The 20,762-nt window shown below is 32.5% G+C and overlaps 1 protein-coding gene across 3 annotated transcripts in view; it reads right to left on the reverse strand.

Moving 5' to 3' along the window:
• Positions 1-20,762, reverse strand: part of AKT3 (AKT serine/threonine kinase 3) — a 311,937-nt gene that overhangs the window by 218,368 nt on the left and 72,807 nt on the right. The gene's annotated exons all lie outside the window — the stretch shown is intronic.

The following is a 20,762-nucleotide window of genomic DNA, read 5'->3' on the forward strand; positions in this document are numbered from 1 at the left end:
CAGAAAAATTGCACACATTTTGCTCTCTTTTCTTACAGGAAGTCAAAGTCCAGTGTGCATTTTATATGAGCACAGCTCAATTCAGATGAAAATTTCCAACAACTTAACTGAAATGTAGTCCTACCAAGATAATAACCTTAATTTTAGAATTTAACAATCATTCTTCAGTCTTACAAGCTACATTCCGAGTTCAAGAGACTCATGGTATCTTTTCAGACGATCAGCTCTAGATCTTCAGTATTTGCATCTCCTAACCTAAACTCAACCTACTCAAAAATGCAAATCATTGACATCATCTTAAGGTTTAAAAGTCCTTCCACCACTTCTCAATAATCTACTGGCAAAACCCAACCTCTTAAAAAGGGTAACACTCTCCTAAGACTAGGTTCCTCTTCCTTTTCCAGCCTTGTCTAGCTCCACATTCCTTTTTTCATACAGTGCTTCTTCCAGATTCTGAAACATGCTTGACTATGCTCCCTTTGGATCCTGTGGCATGTGTTGTTAGTTGCACTGCAACTCTCTTCTTCCTTCTCCCTCTCAATATGCCACCTCCAGTTCATCCATCAGTCTTCAATTTAGAGATCGTTTTCTCAGAGACATTTCTGTCATACCACACTAGGTCTTGAGGCAGCAGGAACTGTTATTCTTGCTTATTAGTGTACCTCCTACTTTTACCAAACTACTTGGCACTTTGTAGGCACTCAATAAATATGAATCAACCCACAGAGTATTCTAAGCTACCTTAAGTGTGTTGAAAACATGTCCTCATGTGTTCACAGGAGTCGAGAAGATAAGGGACCATCTAGGAGTTCATTGCTTGGCTTTACTATCACTAACCAAAATCAGAGAGACCTTAAGGGCAACTGCCAAAACTAGTACTGAAATACCAAGACTTTCAAAGTTGGAACATGCAATATTCCAACTTAATGATTAATATAATGGTTTATGTTCATATTCTTGTAAGTCCACTAGAAGGGCACACCTAAAGATCAGAGTAAATTCTAGGGTCAAGGGAAGGGTAAGAAAAGTTTTCTCCCCATGTCTAATATGGGAACTTCATTAGTACTTCCAGGTTTCTTTCTGTCTTTAATTCTGCTGAGATGGAGTATTAGATCTGCTGAAGAAATTTTGGGGAAATAAAGAATTCAGATCAGATCCTTTTCTTTCTTTTAAAGTCAGTGGGAGGTTGGAGAGACAGCTCAGTTGGTAGAGTGCTTACCTTGCAAGCACAAGGCCCTGGGTTCCATTCCCAGTACAAAAAAAAAAAAAAAAAAAAAATATATATATATATATATAAAATCAGTGGGATACAAAAAATGCAAATTTGCCTATGTTGCTCTATGCAAGGGATCAGCAAACTACACAGGGCTAGAAGCCTTTATTTCTAAATAAAGTTTTATTGGAACATAGCCAGACCCACTAGTTTACATGTTGTCTATGGCTCTTTTTGCACTACAATCACAGAGGTGACTAGCTGCAAAAAACGTATCTGCAAAGACATATACTGTCTAGCTGAACCTTCACAGAAAGAGACCTCTGCGCTTTAGCATTACCTTACTTGCACACCCTGAAATGTGCTAAGGAAAGTCTGCCTAATTTGGCAATTCAATCACTCAGACCTCTAATTTAACCTTTATCAATTGTATAGTAGATTCCCCTACCCTGGTTTCATTTTCCATGGTGACTTCATTTGCCCATGGTCAACAGCTGTCTGACAACATTAAAAGGAAATTTTCTGAAATAAACAATTTGTAAGTTTTTAAATGTGCACTACTCTGAGTAATATGATGAAATTTGGCATCTGCTTCATCCACCCAGGACTTGAATCATCCCTTTGACCAATGTATCCATATTATATAAACTATCCACCCACTATTCAATTAGTAGCCATCTTAGTTATCAGACCTACTGTCACTTTATCACAATGCTTATGTTCAAGTAACCCTTACAAGTAGCCTAAAGCTATGCCACAATTTCTAGGTCATTTACCTGCTTTTATTTCATCACTGAAACACTGTATCATCTCCCATTATCACAAAATATTTTGAGAGATACCACATTCACCATAACTATTAACCACAATGTTAGAACTGTTCCATTTTATTACTAGTTATTGTTATTAATCTCTTACCATGCCTAATTTCTTAAATTAGACTTTAACATAGGTAGGTATGCACAGAAAAAAGCAGAGTGTATATTTAGGGTTAAGGATTATTCTTGGTTTTAGGTATGCTCTGGGGGATCTTGGAACATTATCCACTACAAATAAGGGGGTAACTACTGTAGATACATTTTTACTTCATATTTTATTTATTTATCTAATATTAGAAGGACACATAGGAAAGAGGAAGTATTTATATCATGTGCTCTAGAAACCCAAAATTCTACCTATATAACCTTTCCACACATATTTAAGTTCTAAAGTTTAAAATTTGAAGGGAAGTATCTCAACCAATATTTATTCAAACTATGAAGTGCCTGGAGATCAGTTTTTTGAAGGAAGTGTTAACCTTTCATCTGAGCAATTTACATCACTAATGCTAACTGATTTCAATATGCATGTAATATGTATGTTCCTTATGCTGTCAATAAAGAAAACTAAGGGCATAAACTCCAGCCTAGTTCTTCAAAGACTTCTGTGTTTTCATATTAGGTCCTTTGTTTCATGAAAATATGTACCTGTATTTTCTTCAGAAATTTTGTTAGTCTTTGGACATTAGTGATTTGTTTCCTAGAATGCTTCCTTGGGTCTTTCCATCAAAACATACTAGACCAATACTATACAAAAAGTGGCACTATTTGTAACACTAATAAATTACAAAAAAATTTTAATGAGCATTTATCTTTTTATGCTAATGTTCTTCAAACTAAGAACTTCTGTATCAGTGAAAATTCTATCATATGCTTATAAAAATTTACATGCAAAAACACAAATCTTAATAATAATTACAGAGAAGTTGAACAGAGGAGATCAAGATTTTCCATTAGTAAGTGTACAGAACATTGTCCACAATGATTCTATAAATTTAATTAGGTCAATGAGAATGTTGTATATTTCCATCAGACAGGCTGGGAGCTGGGACAGAACCTAAGGCCTTACACATGCTAAATACACTGAACGCTACCGATAAGAAACAAATAAATCACAACTTTAAAAAAAAATTACTTTGTGCAAAGAATGAAAAAGCAAGAAACTTGAAGATGAAAATGGCTCTACTCTGCTAAATATTTTTATTCCAATTAGGCTGTACTTTATGCTCATAGTATTCAAAAAAATACCTGCAGACTACAACATTTTTAGTAGGCCTCAGAATAGTCAATGTCATATACTGCCCTGTGATACTTCCTAAAATGAAAAAGAATTTTTAAGAAAGCAAATTCAATAGTTAAATCATTTCTAATGTTTTAAAAACTATGAGATTTTGCATAGATAACAAATACGTCTTTAGTAATCAGAAATTTTAAACATTTGTTTTTGTTATTTCTCCTCATTTGGTAGTACAACCAACAAACTTCTGTCCTTTCTTATTTTCCTATCATAAACCTATTTCTCCTCATCAGTATATTCTCCTAATCCTGGTCTCGAAGAAAACAGCAAGTGTTCTGCTCACAAAAATCAAAGCCACAAAATATTTCAAGGGCTCCAGGGAAATCTCAAAAAAACAAAAAATGCATACGCTATTTACTGAAATGAAACTATATAAAGTCATCTAACCATTAATGCTACAACAGACAAATACTAGCTAAAATATAAACTCTAAAGCATAAACATGTTTGCCACAACAAGAGAAGTGGTTATGAAGAAACAATGCTCTAAAATATTGTTCAAGAAAATCCAAAACTGTGTTAAAAGCTAAGTTTGTAATAGACTACCTAAAATTAAAATTTGTTAGGCCTATCAACTTTATATTATACTCTACAATGTCTGGCAATTTTCTCCTACTAGGGCAAAATTTCCACTATGTGTTTAAATGATTTGATCTGGGTAGTTTTTTTTTTGTTGTTGTTGTTTTGTTTTGTTTTCAAAAATAGTATAAATAACTAGTCTCAATCATAATTAACATAAGCACTTGAAATTATTTTGTTTGAAATACTGAGTAGTTTCAAATCAGAAAAGATTTTCAAAGAATTTCACAATTTATCAAATACAGAAATAAACCAAGTGACTATGCTAAATGTTTTCAATAATATCTAATTTACAACGTCCCTTCTTAAGATAATGATTTTTTTAAATGCAAGTGTCATAAAATTATCTTAGTAATCCAAATAAATAGCATATATGAAAAAGTGATCAACTTCATCAGTTAGTAAGGCAATGCAAATTAAAATCACCATGACATAACACTAAATAGGCAATAAATAAATAAAACGAAAAAGAAATCTTAAGTGTTGATAAAGAACAAATGAAAGACATAAGCTGCAGGTAGGAATGCAAATAAATAAACAACAGGAAGTTATCTAGCAAAAACTAAAAAGCTGAACGTATGTACATATGTAAATTCTATGACCCAGCGGTCCCCCTTCTAGATATACCCAACAGAAATGTATATGTATGCACAACAGAAGACATATAGCCCAAAAGTAAAATCAACCCAAATACCCAACAGATAAATAAATCGTGGTTTAACCCTATGGCGGAAATATTATTCAGCAATGGGCATGAATTAACCAAGTACACAAACAACTTGGAAAAATCTCAAAATATGGAAAAAAATCTCACAAATATAATATTGAAAAGAAGGAAGCCATGATTTCATTCTCAAATGCAGACGAAATTAATTATATATATGGTAGAACTCATTCTGTTAGCTTGGTGGGGCATAGCAACTGGAGGAGTAGGAAATGCTAGCTTATAAAATACCAGTAATACTTCTTCTTCTTCTTCTTTTTTTTTAAAGAGCGCCAAGGAGCTACAAGCATCACGCATGTGCAAGACAGTGGGTGTTGAGGACAGAGCCCAAGGGAGTAGTGATTCTGATTGACAGTGCGCACCTGATCCTACACTTCCTCCCCAACTCCACCACCTTTTTATGCACTGTGGATTGAACTCACATGGTGCTTTACCACTTAACCACATCCCCAGGCCTTTATTTTTTTTTTTAATTTTGAGACAAAGTCTCTTGCTAAATTGCTGAGGCTGGCCTAGAATTTAGTATCCTCCTGTCTCAGCCTCTGGAGTTGTGGGGGATTACAGGTGGGCGCCACAATGCCCTGCTTTACTGTCTCTTTTAAACAAGTTTTAGTTACACGGTGTGCTCACTTTGTAAAAATTCACAAGGTTGTATTCTTAGGATTCTTTTACTTTTTCTCTACGTATCTCATATTTTAAGAAAAAGTTTACCTTAAAAAATTATTACTGGTAAAGAAAAACAATCTCTTAGTTTACCTTATTTTTGTACCACCGTTTTATTAGTTCTAATATTCCTTACTGCATTCAGAGATCATTTTTTAAATAATTATTCTCATCACCATGTAGGAATCTCATTTGTAATCAGTACTCAGGAATCCCTCAATCATTAAAAATAGAATTTTGATAATTTCTCAAAGATGTGTTTACAAGTAATGGAAGTTTAAAATTTTATTATAGTGATCTTATTGATGGCCTCAGTTCTAAAATAGAAATATGGGCAATGTTAACTTATAAGAAAATATGACACCAAAAAAACTGACTTTAAAATAATGCAGCATATACTAAAACATGAAGGGATTTTAGAGACAAATCAGGTCTCTCTTACTTTACAAAAACAAGAACAAACAAACAAGCAACAACGACAAACAAAAAATGATCTGCCCAGGGTCACAAAAGTATCTGGTATTAGATATTAGTACTCAGTTCTGCAGAATGAGAATTTATCACTCTTTCTTCTAGACCATCCTACTGTCATTAATCACTGGCACTAAGAATGGAAGTTTTAGCCTGCATGAATTTCCCATAGCTTGCCTTTGAAGTTGGATTTAATCAATTCTGTCACATAATTATTATATAAAGTGAGCAACTACAGTACCAGTGGTATTCACCTTGAAAATAATTTTCACACAAAATCCCCAAGCAAAATGAAAATGAAAAAAAAAAAACCTTTTAAATTATTATTATTATTTTTTTTTTTAATTTCACTTTGTCTCTATTTCCATTTAGCCCTACTCTGAGGCTTGTTTTACTAACTTCACATTCAGGCAATACTTCATATTTTAAAGTATTTCTTTTCTCTGTGTATATGTGTGTATACATACATAAACAAACCTTAATTTTCATATATATAATTTGTCACTCATCTAAGTTGACCTATCAGTTTACATCTTTCTTAATTATGGTTGTTATATATTGTTATATCTAAATCATATCCTATTTAATAGGTAAATTCAAATGTATTCCATCTTTACACATCCATAAGCTAAACATGCTTTATTTTGAGTAATGTTTTTTCCTCTAAATACCAATGCGGGCCAACATTTGATAAAGTCGGTTAAAACACAAACTTCAGAGACAATTTCTTTAAAAACAAATGTGTCATTAAGTTAATAAATCATTAATTGCCACTTGCTTGGGTTATTTTACTCTCATTTTAGTCAAAAAAGAACACGGTAAGAGATGAAGAAACTTCCAAGTTTGAGGAATTAGGTCATAGGCAGAACTGCAGTTTGAACTTCTGATTTCTGGTCTATTTCAAACTAACATACTATGTAGAAAATATGAGGAGTTCCATAATCTCTACACATTTAATGACTTACTATTCAATAGCTAGTTTTAAGAAATGAGAAGCTTATTATAGCAGTGAAGGGAAGAGATCTTTTCTTTGATAATCTCCTATAAACTTTATGAATATGCTTAATTCTTAGAATGAAAATGAATTAGGAGAAACAGAAGACAAAGAAGGCATCAGAAATTTTCAGCCCTGTATTTTACCTCTGGAGAATTCTTACTGTCAGAAAGAACATGAACATGAGTGTGGGATGGGCCAATACAGGAAAGGAACAACTGCAAGCTGCCATGCTGAGTTTAACAACAATCATCAAAAGGGGCTTTGGGAGTTCACCAGCTGCAAAGTTTTTGTATTAGGCTGTGATCCCATTGGGAGGATGGGAGCCCCTAAATAATGATGTCAAAGGGGTTTTTACATGCCCAGGAAGCTATTTCAAGCAAACAAAATCTACATTTGTTCCTAATGGAGGTTAAGGCCTTTGGGGATTAGAGAGATAGAGGGTATAGATGGCTATTATCTAAAAAAAAAAAAAAAAAAAAAAACTTAGAGTACCTAGCACAAGAAAAGAGTACAACCCTAAAAAGGAATATATAATATTTTCATTGTAAAACTCCAAAGAAATAAAATGAACCATTGTCCCTTGTACAAACAAAAAATTTCAGAAAGATGCTTCATTCTGAAAGTTACATGGCAAAGTGAATTCAAGAATAAAAAGAAAATTGCAGAATTCCAAGAATAATTTCATCAATGGGGCATTTTTGCATCATTAATGCTTTTTCATAGTCTGTGATTAATATGAGTGCTTCAACAACTTTAGGAAAGAAGAATTAAGATGCCACTGTTGGAAGTTTTTACTGACCTCCTCTCTTGCTGCAGCATTCTGCCCAATACAGATCAGAAAATGTAGCATGTTCATATTCATTTATCCAAAAAGAAAAATTACTTTTTCCAAGAAAGAATGAATGAAGAGATTAAAGGAAGATATAGCCCCTACAAGATGTAATACAGACCAAATTATTACCTAATATTTAATCTTAAAACGCAATGAAAACCTAAGTTCCAAGGCAAAGGAGTCTTATATACAATCTCAAAGCAAGCTGCAATAGCATTTTCTGCCTATTTTCAGTTATTCCAAATAATGCATTTTTCCCCTTCATTGCGGTTTATCTGTCTATGCCACAGGATCTTTCTTGATGCAAAAGTTTTTTTTGATTAATATTTGTTTTTATATAGATTTTAGCAAATGAACACCTTTCCAAATGAAAGGACTAGTATTACTCCGGCAGGTACCACAGAAAACTGCATTAAATAAAACTGACTTTGTTCATAAACACAATATAGGGATAAACTCTGAACAATTTACTTAGTAGACATAGTATAGATGTTTTGCTGACATGACTAAAAGTGATTTAAGATCATAACAGATCCCAGTTTAAGGCAGGAGTCAGCAATGAATTCTGCAGAAAATACTGCAGTAAATGAGCATGTTGGAACATGCCTGTAAATCCCAAGGGCTCGGGAGACTCAAGCAGGAGGATCATAAGTTCAAGGCCAGCCTGGGGAACTTAGTCAGACTATCTCAAAATAAAAATAAAAAATGGAAAAGCACCCCTGGGTTCAGTCTCCAATATCACTCAGAAATAAGAACTTTCCTTATTAGCGCTTATAAACACTAGAACCAATTTAACAGAAGAAAACAACATTAAGGGAAAAAAGTAACTTTAAAAGCTTTAATGTACAATTTCAGAAAATTTTAAAGTTTACTGAAGGAATACTACTATTTAAAGGGTGATTAGCATAATAAAAGAAAATCAACTATACAGAGTATTAATCCTGTCAACTTTTCAAACTTGACAGTTTCTTTTTGTTCTAGAGGAGGAATTCTCTTAAAGGTAGTTATTTGAATAAGATACCTGGATAATAAGAAATTGATCTATCTGCATAGGCCCACAGATTACCTGGATATGCTGTATACATCTAACTTCAAAAACCCTGAACCTTAAGGAGCATGCATCAAGGCTAGCCTTACCGTATGAGTCAGAGTGACATCTAGTGGCAAGTCTATTAAAAAGTTATGTATCATATGTTTCATTCCTTGCAAATACAAATGAACAGTTATCTAGCACATGGTAGGCACTTAAAAATTGTTGCATGAATACTCTACCTTTGGCATTTTAACTAATATTCCAATTTCTTCACTTCTATTGAACTTCCTCTTTTCCTTTACTACTTCTAGTCCTCTATTCTCTCCCTATTTTCCTAGTACCTAAGTTCCCTTCCATTTGTCTCATTCTCTAAGGAATCCACAATCAATCTATATATTTTTTTCATTTTTCTCTCCCTGTACACATTTTATTGATCTCCACACTAGGTATATTGCATAATATATTTTCTGTGTAACTCTTCCGAGTATTGCTATACTAAATCATGAACCTAAGTCAAATGAATCCATCATAACTCATGTATGCCTGGGAAATTATTTTGCTCATTTCTGGTTGACATGGAATTTCCCAAGGCAATCATACCACATCTTCTTTACTTATTCAAAATTATCTTACCTGAACCTCATCTCTCTCATTAAAATAGCGTCACCTCTCAGGAAACATGGAATTAACTAAATGTGAATAATCTCAATGCTCCAACTATCCATTTGAAATACTCTATTTAGAATACACCTTCTTTCCCTATGTCAAAGGAAAACAGATATCACCTTCTTTTTAAGGATTAATTCCTTTTCTTGCGTCCCATTTTTGAAGTTATCTTTCTCTAAAATTTAGTTATGCCTTTGCATAATCTCTTGAAACTTAGATCTTAGTAAATGTATTGGTTAAGACTAATTCTTAACTGGTCAATTAATTAAAAAGAAGAAATAAAATATTTTTAAAACAAAATTGACTTTCTTTTGTTTTAGCTGTTGGTACTGACGCTATAAGGCTATACATACATGTAGGAAGTGAGATAATGCTTTGAAAAAAATATAAATTTTCTAATTCTCAGTTATCTCACCCAGTTTTACTCATGGAAACTGATCTGTCACAAGTTCAATTTATACCAAACAAGACACAAAAATTTTTAATGCTTCCTTTAAAAAAAAGACTACAAAAGGGAAGGACTTCTAGAAAATTATCAGCATATTTTAAATTATCTATAAATGCCCATACAATTTTTTAATATGAAGACTTTTTCCACAAGGTAAGTTGTAGTATGTGCAAAAATCCATTCACATAATTATGGAAGACTGTTAATACCCAAGGAAATGAAAAATAAAGGGGACATTCTTGCCAAATATTAGGATTTGAATTTCAGTATCCAGAAAGTTTAAATGAGTAAAAATACTGTAAGAAATGCAATTGCATCTAATAGTCTCCCACATCTATTCTTTTTAAATAACAAAGTCATTTTGTTTTATTGTTTTCTTTATGCCCTTAGTCTAGTGAAGATGGTCAGGATATTTTGCTATTTAGTCCTGGCAAACACAGTCCACTGTAATAGGGAGAAGTGCTTTGAGGAGATACTCCAGAAATACAAAATGTGGAAGGCATAAACATTTATTACTGAATAAACCTTCTTCTAAAGGAACAGGTCTGAGACATTCATGGAAGAGATGAAATAGGAACCAGTCCATTGGGTGGGAGCAGAAAAAGCAGCATGTGGCTATTAAGGTTGAGTTCTTAGGTATCAAGGCAGGTTCAGGAGGTTGGCTGGCCTCCAGGAACCTCAGCTTGGGGTCTGTATCTGTCTAAAACCACTCAATCTGCTACTTACATTGATATCTTACCCATCCCAAACTCTCCTAATTCCAGGGAAAAGTCTGGCTAACCAGCTACTGAGCTAAGTTAATGCTGTCTGTATACATGGTCTGAAACAGCCTGTTGGAAAACCTCTTTTATTCTTTAATATAACTGAAAGTTTCTTTACTTTTGGTTCAAACCAAAAATAATATGGTTGAGAGCACATTTTTTAAGAAAAAAATCTCCATTCTGAAAAGTACAAAAAACATGTACATGTTAAAAATCAAGCCTACATGCCCCCAAAAAGGTTTATCTATTAAAGTGATATGGCACAGCAATTTTCAGTTATGCGAGAAAAACTGAATTAATTATGGTAGCCATGAGCAGAGCTTTCCGAACAGCTTTGATTCTGAAATGAACACTCTTTGTATTTGATGACACTAATTCAGCCTTTTTTTGTGGTCAAGGCTATAAATGTTACGGAAATTATGTACTGACCATGTTCATTACCTAAATTTCACATAATAATAGGTTTGTTAAATTAATTTTTCCCGAAAATAGATAAAACAATTACTCCTTATTAAGGATTAATCACTTGCCAAATTTAATTTTCTAAAACAACTTCATTTCAATTACACACATGTCTCAGATTTGGTATTTTCAACTTTTATTTCTTCAAAATCAAACAGACTTTAAAATTTTAAATAACAGAACCACTTTGCAGGTAGTCCCTTGGTGTATAAATGGTCTGTACTCTGAATGTTTTGTTCTAGAAAATAATGCTGTTAAGTAATTGCTAAATTTGAGGATGTTATTACAAAGATCTATTTAACAGTACTAGTCAGTATTAGTTACTTCAACCCTAAAATCTAGGTCCTTAAAATGGAAAGATGGGGAGGAATGAAATTCAAGCTTCTGTTCCAGGATGGGGTTATAGCTCAATGGCAGAGCATTTCCTTAGCACATGTGAGGTATTGGGTTCAATCCTTAGTTCCACAAAAAAATGAATAAAATAAAGGCATTCTGCCCATATACAACTATAAAACAAACTTAAAAAAAAAAAAAAAAGCTTCCATCCCTCTTCCTAGGCACAGAATTGATCCTAAGCAGATATCTTAAATAGGAAAATGGACCTTTCCCAACACACGCTCTTCTTCCATATTCTTTTTAACTTCCATCAGTTTTAAGGTCTCTATACTTCTTTCACTGTTATTCCCTTTGATCAACCCAAATGTTCCTTATTTCAAAATGTACAATCAACCCTCCACCACCATTTGATCTCAATAGGCCATAAGAATGCAAACTGCTTCAAAGAAGTGAAAGAACATGCCCAAGCCTTTAAGAAGGTAAATCAAAATTCTTAAATTTATATTTTATAGGGTCTTAAGTAGTATAAGAAATTAAAATGAAAATGACTTTCAAAAGAAGAAGAAACAGGGAATAAAAAGATAGGTATTTATACTCAAAGTTCCTACATAAGCCGACTAACTCTACATGAAAGCACTGTTTTTCACTTTCCTAGTTTCTTCTCTTCCTTTTTCCTAAATATGCTGATTCTCAGTATCTTCTATCATCTTTATAATTACTCTAAAACTTTAAGAGAACAAGGGCAATAATATCCACTTATGCATATAAAGTAGAAATCTATATTTTATAAGAGACATAGATATTTGGTTTTATTTAAAGCATAATTTTCCATTAATTATGTACACGATTCACAATTGCATAATAAAGTTCTTTCATATAGAGGTTGAAAAAGAAATGATTTCTTTCAGGATATGCAAACATTTTATCACATTATATACCTAATCAAAACTCCCCAGTGATCCTCTATTGTTGGCGACCTGAAGTTTAAACTCTTCAACAGGTTAGGGGTTTAAACAACACAGTGTGGTAACTGATTCAGAAGATCGAAATGTATTACTGAGAACCTCCAGAATTAAGCTGAAGAGCTGACTCCAGGAAGCCCTCCATAAAGTCAAGATGGAGAAGTAAGAAAGAATCCCCTCTTATACTAATAATACAACCAGTTAAGCACTTAATTTACCTATTACCTTGAATTATTCTCTCCATTTTATATATTTGTCTTACTTCCTAAACAGGGGAAGCCAGAAGTACATTACAGAAGTCCTTATGTAAGATTTGCCTCACTTCTTCCTGTTGTCCCAGCTTAATTATTAATAATGTGTTCTTTTACTCTCAGAAAGGACTGGTTTGTATAGTATATTACAGTCAAGCCTATGCTAAAAGTAAAAGACAATGTCAAGTTTCTGTTTTCACATCAAATACCTACTGCTCAATAAAAACTTTCGTCTATCTTAACTCTAAATTCACTATAGCGTCATTAATTCCTGGGCTATAATCTCATGGCTCTTGTACTTTTCTTAATTAATATTTGTCACAGATGATGATTTTATATATATGAATGATTAGTTACTGAATGTCTATATCTGCACTTGATTTTATTGTGAGCAGTGGTACTCAATCAGGAGTGATGATTTTGCTCCCTACCTCCAGTGGACATTTGGCAATATTTGGAGATACTTTTGGTTTCTGCAGGTGGGTAGCAGGATGATGCTACTCAACATTTTACAATGCACAGAACAGCCTCCTAAAACAAAGAAGAATTATCTGGGTCAAAAGTTTAATGGTAAGAAACTCCATTCCACAAGGGCAAGAATCCTGTCTAGTTAGACTCACAATCTTCCCAGCAGAATAGTTTGATGTATATGAAACTGTCAATAAATACTTGCCAAATTAATGAATAAATAAATCATTCAAGATCATTCATTAATTTTTCTCATACTGGCTTTTTCTTGCTCTTTTACCGCATTTAGTCACATATACGGATCCAACTGAAAGACTGGAAATTAAGGGTTAAAAGCATAACTACATCTTTGAAACTCTTAATTACTAGTATACTGACAGAGTAGCTGATAAGAGGGCAAAACTATTTGCTAAATAAGCTTCATGATAATCATGTTCTCTGTTAACATTTAAATTAAATGCAAACAATTCTCAGGATTCTCCAAACTTTTTTATGTAGTATAAATTTTATTGTGAGCACTGTTTTAAATTTATCATTAGATTAAGTGCTGAACACAGCAAATTATTTTCATGCAGACCAGAGTAAGACTAATACCTATCAACATTACCAAAGATAGATTCTTACTAAAACACTAAAAAGTACCCTTTATTATAACATGAGAATTTAGAATCTCAATGTATGCAATATATATGAAGGTGCTTCTCTTCTCCCTTAAGTTAACAGGCATGAACAAAGAACTTAGGAAGCAGCAGGCACTGCATAGAGCAGCAAGGGGAAATAGGTTAAAGCCAAATCAAGAAAGTGGTCATAAAGCTTCACCCAGTGTGATTTAGCGCTTGGTTACATGCAGGAGTCTGATCACATAATATCACATAAATATACTGAGATAATTGATCCCAGGATCTCAGTGGAAGTTACAAATATGGAAAGGGGGAAGCTAAAATAAACACTTTGGGGCTAGTCAGGAATGAAGATATTGATACTAACCCAGTTTTCAATATATAGATGCAGAAATTAACATGTAAATATGCACATATATACATTAACTCCTAATTCCACTTACTAAAAGAGCCTGAAAGCAGTGGCACTCAATACAATGAACACAACTAGTGCTCAGATTTGGGGTTATAAATATTTTCTACAAAAAGATATTAGGGTTCCCTGGAAAATAACTGTTTTCAGGGCCCAGGCAGGGATTTTGCAAGGTGAATCTGGAACATCTTACTGTACCAGAGAAGAGAAGGTGCTCAAAGAAGGAAACATGCTAAAGTACACAGAAGTTTGAAGGACCTCACAATGGCCAAATGTAAGGCAATTTGCACATCTAAATAAGTAACAATAAAAAATTAGAACTCATTAAGAATTCATGAGCCCATAATGACACAAATAAATGAATGAATTAGCAGTAAAATTCCCTATAGCAGAATGTTGACTAATGAATATAGAAAAAGAATAAGAAAACAAAAAAGAAAAGAAAAAGATTAAGAAATTAGAAAACCACCATTTGATTACATGATTACCTCAGGCAAGAAACATCAATAAATGCTAAAATTTACGGGCAAAAGTTTGATGGGAACACAGTATTTACAGTCTCATATTATCTTCTTACAAAGTAGTAACAGGAGAAAGGACCACCATTACAGTGGAAAAACTGTCAGCCATACCTTCATTAAGTAATCAAAGTTAACATATAGTAATGGGATTAAAAAAGAACACTGATCACAGAACATAGTAAGAATAAAGTATATTTCAGTGATATTACTGCCAAAGATGTACAACTTACAGTTAATCAGGAAAAAAATATCAGACAAACCTAAATTGTAGGGCATTCTACAAAATAATTGGCATGTAATCTTGAAAAAGCAATCAAGGTCATAAAAGTAGATTGTGGAATCATTCTAGCTTAAAAAAAAGAACAGAAATACAACAGAGCCCTGACAACCAAATTCAATCTGGATTAGAATTTTGCAATGAAAGACATTATTGAAAGAACTGGCAAAATCAGAATGGGCTCTAATAAGTAGGTGGTAGTGACTGATTAACTGATGTATCCACATTAATTTAATGATGTATTAACATTAATTTACTGACTTAGTAACTATATTAATTATTAACATTACTTTATTGACAGTAACTCTACTCTTTTTATATGAGTATTAATATACTAATATAAATGTGCTAAAATATTCAGAGGAGATGGGGTATCTTATTCTCAAATGAAACATGGAAAAAAGCATTATTCTTACAGCTTTTCTTAGGTTTGAAATTAGTTCAAAACATAGAATGTAAATAAAAATGTAGTGCTGGCCATACAGCTCATCTCGTAAATAAAAATGTAAATGTTTTACACTTCCATTTTTAAAAATTTTTTTTAGTTGCAGACAGATACAATATCTTTATTTATTTTATGTGGTGCTAAGGATCAAATGCAGGGCCTCACACCTAAGTGAGCACTCTGCCGCTGGGCCATGACCCCAGTCCATATACTTCCATTTTATATAGATTTATCTAACAAATTAGAGCTCCTGATTAAATAGGTTCTGGTAATAAATTTCATGCACTCATTATCAAGGCAACAAATACTGAGTGCCTTTTTCTTTGACAGACACTGGGAATACTGTAAGAAAAAAGTAGACAAATATCACTGCTTCCAGGAATTTATATTTTGATGGAAGAGAAATAGAGTATATGGTATGATAAGTGCTAAGGAGGAAAACAGAAAACAGAAAAGGAGTGAATATAAAGCTTTGGAAGAAGAAGTAAGTTGAAGATTACAAAGTAATTGAGCACAGCCTCATTGGGGAGGTAAAATGATTAATTTTTTTTTTTTTTTTTTTTTTTTTTTTTTTTTTTTTTTTTTTGGTACCAGGGATTGAACTCAGAGGCACTCGACCACTAAGCCACATCCCCAGCCCTTTTTTGTATTTTATTTAGAGACAGGGTCTCACACTGAGTTGCTTACCACCTCGCCTTTGCTGAGGCTGGCTCTGAACTAGGAATCCTTCTGTCTCAGCCTCCCAAGTCGCTGGGATTACAGTTATTAATCATCATGATGATTAATAGTAGGAAACGCTTTCTTAGCAGAGAATGGCAAGGCCTTGAGATAAGAAAATGCCTGATATGTTCCAGGAACATAAAATAACTAAAATGGTTTGAACCATGAAGAACAGAGAAGGCAGAGAAGGAAATCAGATGAGATTATCTAGAGCCACTCTATCGAGTGCTTTTACTTTGAGCACGAGAGGGGAGGTTTGTGAACACAGCAGCCACATCGTTTGACTTAAGCTTTAATAGGATCATTAAGGTTGTTAACTGGAAAATAGAATAAAGGGGTCAACAATCAAATGATAAAAGGGCAACAACAATCAAATTTAACTTCTCATGATAGACAGTCCTATATTATAAAATACAATAAAAACAAGGGTCACAAATATAGTTTAGGTAGACTGCTTACCTAGTATGTACAATGCCCTGGGTTTCATCCCCTGCATCACAAACAAAAAAAAAACTTAAGTGGAAGCTAAATAAAGAAATCATGTTTTATGTTATGCCTTTCCAAAATAATATGATGGCTTAAAGATAAACTTTATGAATTAAAAAGGATTAAAAAAAAAACAGTAAAAATTCAGGGTCTTGTTCCAACTTCCAGGTTTCATTTTTAAAAATAATCAGTGAATTTATTTCTCACATTATTAATCTGAAGGTCACATCTTAGTGTAAGTCTAAGAAATGCATCTAAATGAGAACATTCACTCTTATAACAAATACTTCAAAAACCAGAGGAAAAGAATAAGAGAGGAGATGGTAATGTGAAAATCATGAGAAGGCAGGAAAAATTCAAATTAACAAGAAGGGGGAAAGAAAAGGAGGTTCTACCTCTATAAATGTCAAATGAGGCAATTCAGATAGATACTCCACTGAGAACAATTTAAAATGTTAGGCAAAGGGAACTCTGAAAAAACAACTTACACATTAAGTTTGAAAAACAAATAGCTATTCTCTAATGGTAAAGGGCAACAAAAAATAAACTAGATCTTGCATGTATATTCATGTCATTTGTGGGACCAGGAAACACTATAAACAATGTCATTTGTGCAGTATATTTAGTGCCATGTTTTTCACATTTTTGTACTTTCTGTTGATGACTTTGTTGTTTAAAATAGCCCCCATATGTAATGCTTAAGTCCTGTCCTTAGCACAAGGCTATGATGTGTCTCAGAGATAAAATATGTATTGTTTAAATAAGCTTAATTCAGTCATGAGTTACAGTGCTTATGGTCATAAATTCACTATTACTAAATCAATATATTTATTAGGTAGGATGTCATTAAGTAGAAACAAACATGAAACAAGGTTATGGGTGGATTCATTGATGAAAATGTGACCTGAGATTTACAGAAATCTAAACCTGTGCTTGCCCTAAAGAGCAATGGTTCCATATTCATGCCTTATACAACAGAGCTACTATGAATAATAAAAATCAACAATACTTACCTACAGTAAGTAAGTAAGTAACAATATCTGGTAAGCCAGGATACCAGAAACAAGAACCAATAAACAACTTGAAGAAACAAACCTACAGGACTTAAGTATTTGAAAGTATCAGACACACACTATAATTAAAACAACTACACTCATTATGTGTTCAAGGAGATAAGAGTCAAACTTGAAATTTTCATCAGTGAAGTATAAAACTGTAACAAATGACATGGCTAATACAAAAAGAGAGAAACAAAAAAGATATCTGAAACTTGAAAATACAATCCTGAAAAACAAGAACCCAACAGACAAATTTAATATCAAATTAAACACAAAGAAAAAAAGAAATAGCAAACTACAATACTATCAGAATAAACTCCTTAAAATGAAGCACAGTACAATGGAAAACCGAAAGGGATAAGATAAATAAAGTACATATACAGAAGATTTTACAAGGTTTAATTGATACTCTAGACGACCAGAAAGCACACAGGTCAGAATTATTATTTTGAGAGTAAATAGCTAAAAATTTTCCTGAATTGATGAAAGACATTAATCTCTATATTCAAGATAGCTAATGAATACTCAGCAAGAATGAAAAAAGATGACAACATCAAAGAGAAAGAAAAAAAACACAGCTAGGCAAAAAACCAAAAAATTATTAAAAGTAATTAGAGAAAAAAGGAGATTACCTCAAAAAGTTCGAAAGTTACACTAATAGCTAGTATTTCGGTAATTATGGTAAAAGCTCAAAGACAGAGGAATGTTATCTTCAATTAATACAATAACATAAATCCCAATCTAGAACTAACTACTCAGTAAAAATCTCATTCAAAAATATAGGCAAAATAAATATATTTTCATACCAATAAAAACAAAAAGATATCAATGTATGAATAAGGGAAAATGTGGTATATTATATACATAACATCATTCAGTCTTAAAACAGAAATTCTAACACATCTTACAACATGGGTGAATTTTGAAGACATGCTAAGTGACATAGGCCACTCACAAAAGGACCAATACTACATGATCACATACATTTAAATACAACTGCATGTAAAGCAATAGCTCTATGCCCGATGAATGGTAAGGACTGAATGTTAGCTTGAAGATCAGCAACAAACCTAAAGACATTGATTTTTCTAAAGAAAAACCACATGAATGTACTTTGAGGAATACAGTATGTATACATTTTAAGAAATACAGGGCTGGGGATATAGCTGGATAATAGAGCACTTGCCTAGAGTGCAGAGGCTCTAGGTTTGATCCCCAGCACTGCCCACGCTGCAAAAGGAAAGAAATAAAAAACACTTTGTTGTTGAAGCAGAAATGCACAGAATTTTGATTCCTTTATCCTGGAATCTTCTTGTCTCAACTACTGACACTAATCTAAATCCCAAGTCTTATAAGAAACAAAGATTCTTGGGCAATTTCTAAAAGTCAAACAAACATTTTTCAGGATACCTGGCAACTATAAACCATCTTAAGTTACCCCCCAATTTTTTGAGTGGTAAGTTTAATACCTTCATAGTAATTCTGAGTTTTTAGGAAATTTTGTCAAGTATTTAGTAATTAAATTATGTGAAATGAATAGATTTTAAATGTTTATTAAAATTAAACTTTAATTCCTAGAGGGAACAAATAATCATTTATTATCTGTTGGCTCTTAAATCTTTCATGTCAACAGTAAACACTAAAATAAAATCATAAGACAATAAATTTACTGTGTAATATGGTTTTTAATTGCCTCCTTTGGAATTCCTTTGTAATGATTTGTTCAAGCTAATATAACATTTTACAGAAGCAAAGTATTTAAAGAAGGAAAGATAATGTCAAATTATCTTTTTTATCTGAATGATGTATAATCAATGATCCACCCTCTACAGATGGCTATGAAAGCATCCAAAAACCTGCTTCTATGTGACAGAGTGCATCATGCTCCACACAAAATGGACTGTTTTCTATGCTATTAGTAATACTGTTAATATACTTTTGCTCAAACACTTTTCAATCATAAGTCTCTCTAATACTAAGTTACAGAAAATAATTTGGTTATGAACAATTAATATATTGACTTTGGCACATGTGGCAATGTAAATTATGCATGGCAAGGTAAAGATTGTTGACACTGTACTTAAAATGTAAATCTTCTAATCTTCCAAAATCATTTACTCACTGTTCCAGAAACATTTCTAGAATGAACCATAGCTATCAGGAATGGGGCCAAGTATTTTAAAGTGATTTTTTTTAATGTTGGCTTATCAATCTAGTATCTGTCATTTACTTAATTTATAACATAAAGACAGACTTATCAGAACAGAAAATATTTTAACAACTTATGAAAGCAAAGATATTTCTAAGTATAATTACTCAACTATGAAATCAAATCAAATATTCAGTTTTCCTACCATGTGAAAAATTATCATCTTCCCATTCTTCATTAAATACTGCCTACTAGCCACACAAAATTATATTCCTCATTATTCTAAAAGAAAAATGATACGATTTAAAGTTTATATATTATTACTTTTCATAATTAAACTCACAACAATTTCTAAGTCATTTTACTCCATTGAAACTCCTAAAAGTTCTTTGAAATAAATAAGCCCATTCAAGATTTTTGCTTTTGAAGATTCTAATCATTATAACAATCTTTCCAAGTAAATGTTATTTAAAATTTATAGCCAAAGAATAAATCCCAAAAGTCATTTTTCAAACTGGTAAGCTAAATTTCAGAGAATTCTGCTATCTTTAAAACAGAGTTTACAGATAATTAGGTAATAATTAACTTTTACAAATTTTATTATCAAATAAATGAGAAGCTAATGCTTTACTGTCATTTGAAAGTTCATCACCTTATTTACCTTAAGACCTGAGTTACAGCCCTCTCAGGCCAAAAATATTCCACAAGACCCTCATGAACACTTGTATTTATCCCAATTGGCTAAAAGCATATTGATTGATATGTGAAATTTTGCAACAGATTTAGAAAAAGTAGGATTGACAAAACACATGTCCACACCAAAATTCTTCACAGGATACTCAAATTTAAATGAAAACAATGATAATATCAAGATGGTTAGTAAATCAATGTGGGACATTTCTAGACTTGTTAGAACCTCATAACTGTGCAGACATTTTTAAGTGAATAAATTTTAAAATACAGAAATATTCTATCCAGTGTTTTAAGGCAGAAGCCAGAGTAATGTCATTCTTATTAATTTCAGAATCTACCTATCTTCTTCCTTTAAGGTTTAAAATTATTCCAATTTAAAACTAATTAAATTAAAACCAGTT

This window comes from Sciurus vulgaris (assembly GCF_902686455.1).
Source record: "Sciurus vulgaris genome assembly, chromosome: 12".
Classification (NCBI taxonomy): domain Eukaryota; kingdom Metazoa; phylum Chordata; class Mammalia; order Rodentia; family Sciuridae; genus Sciurus; species Sciurus vulgaris.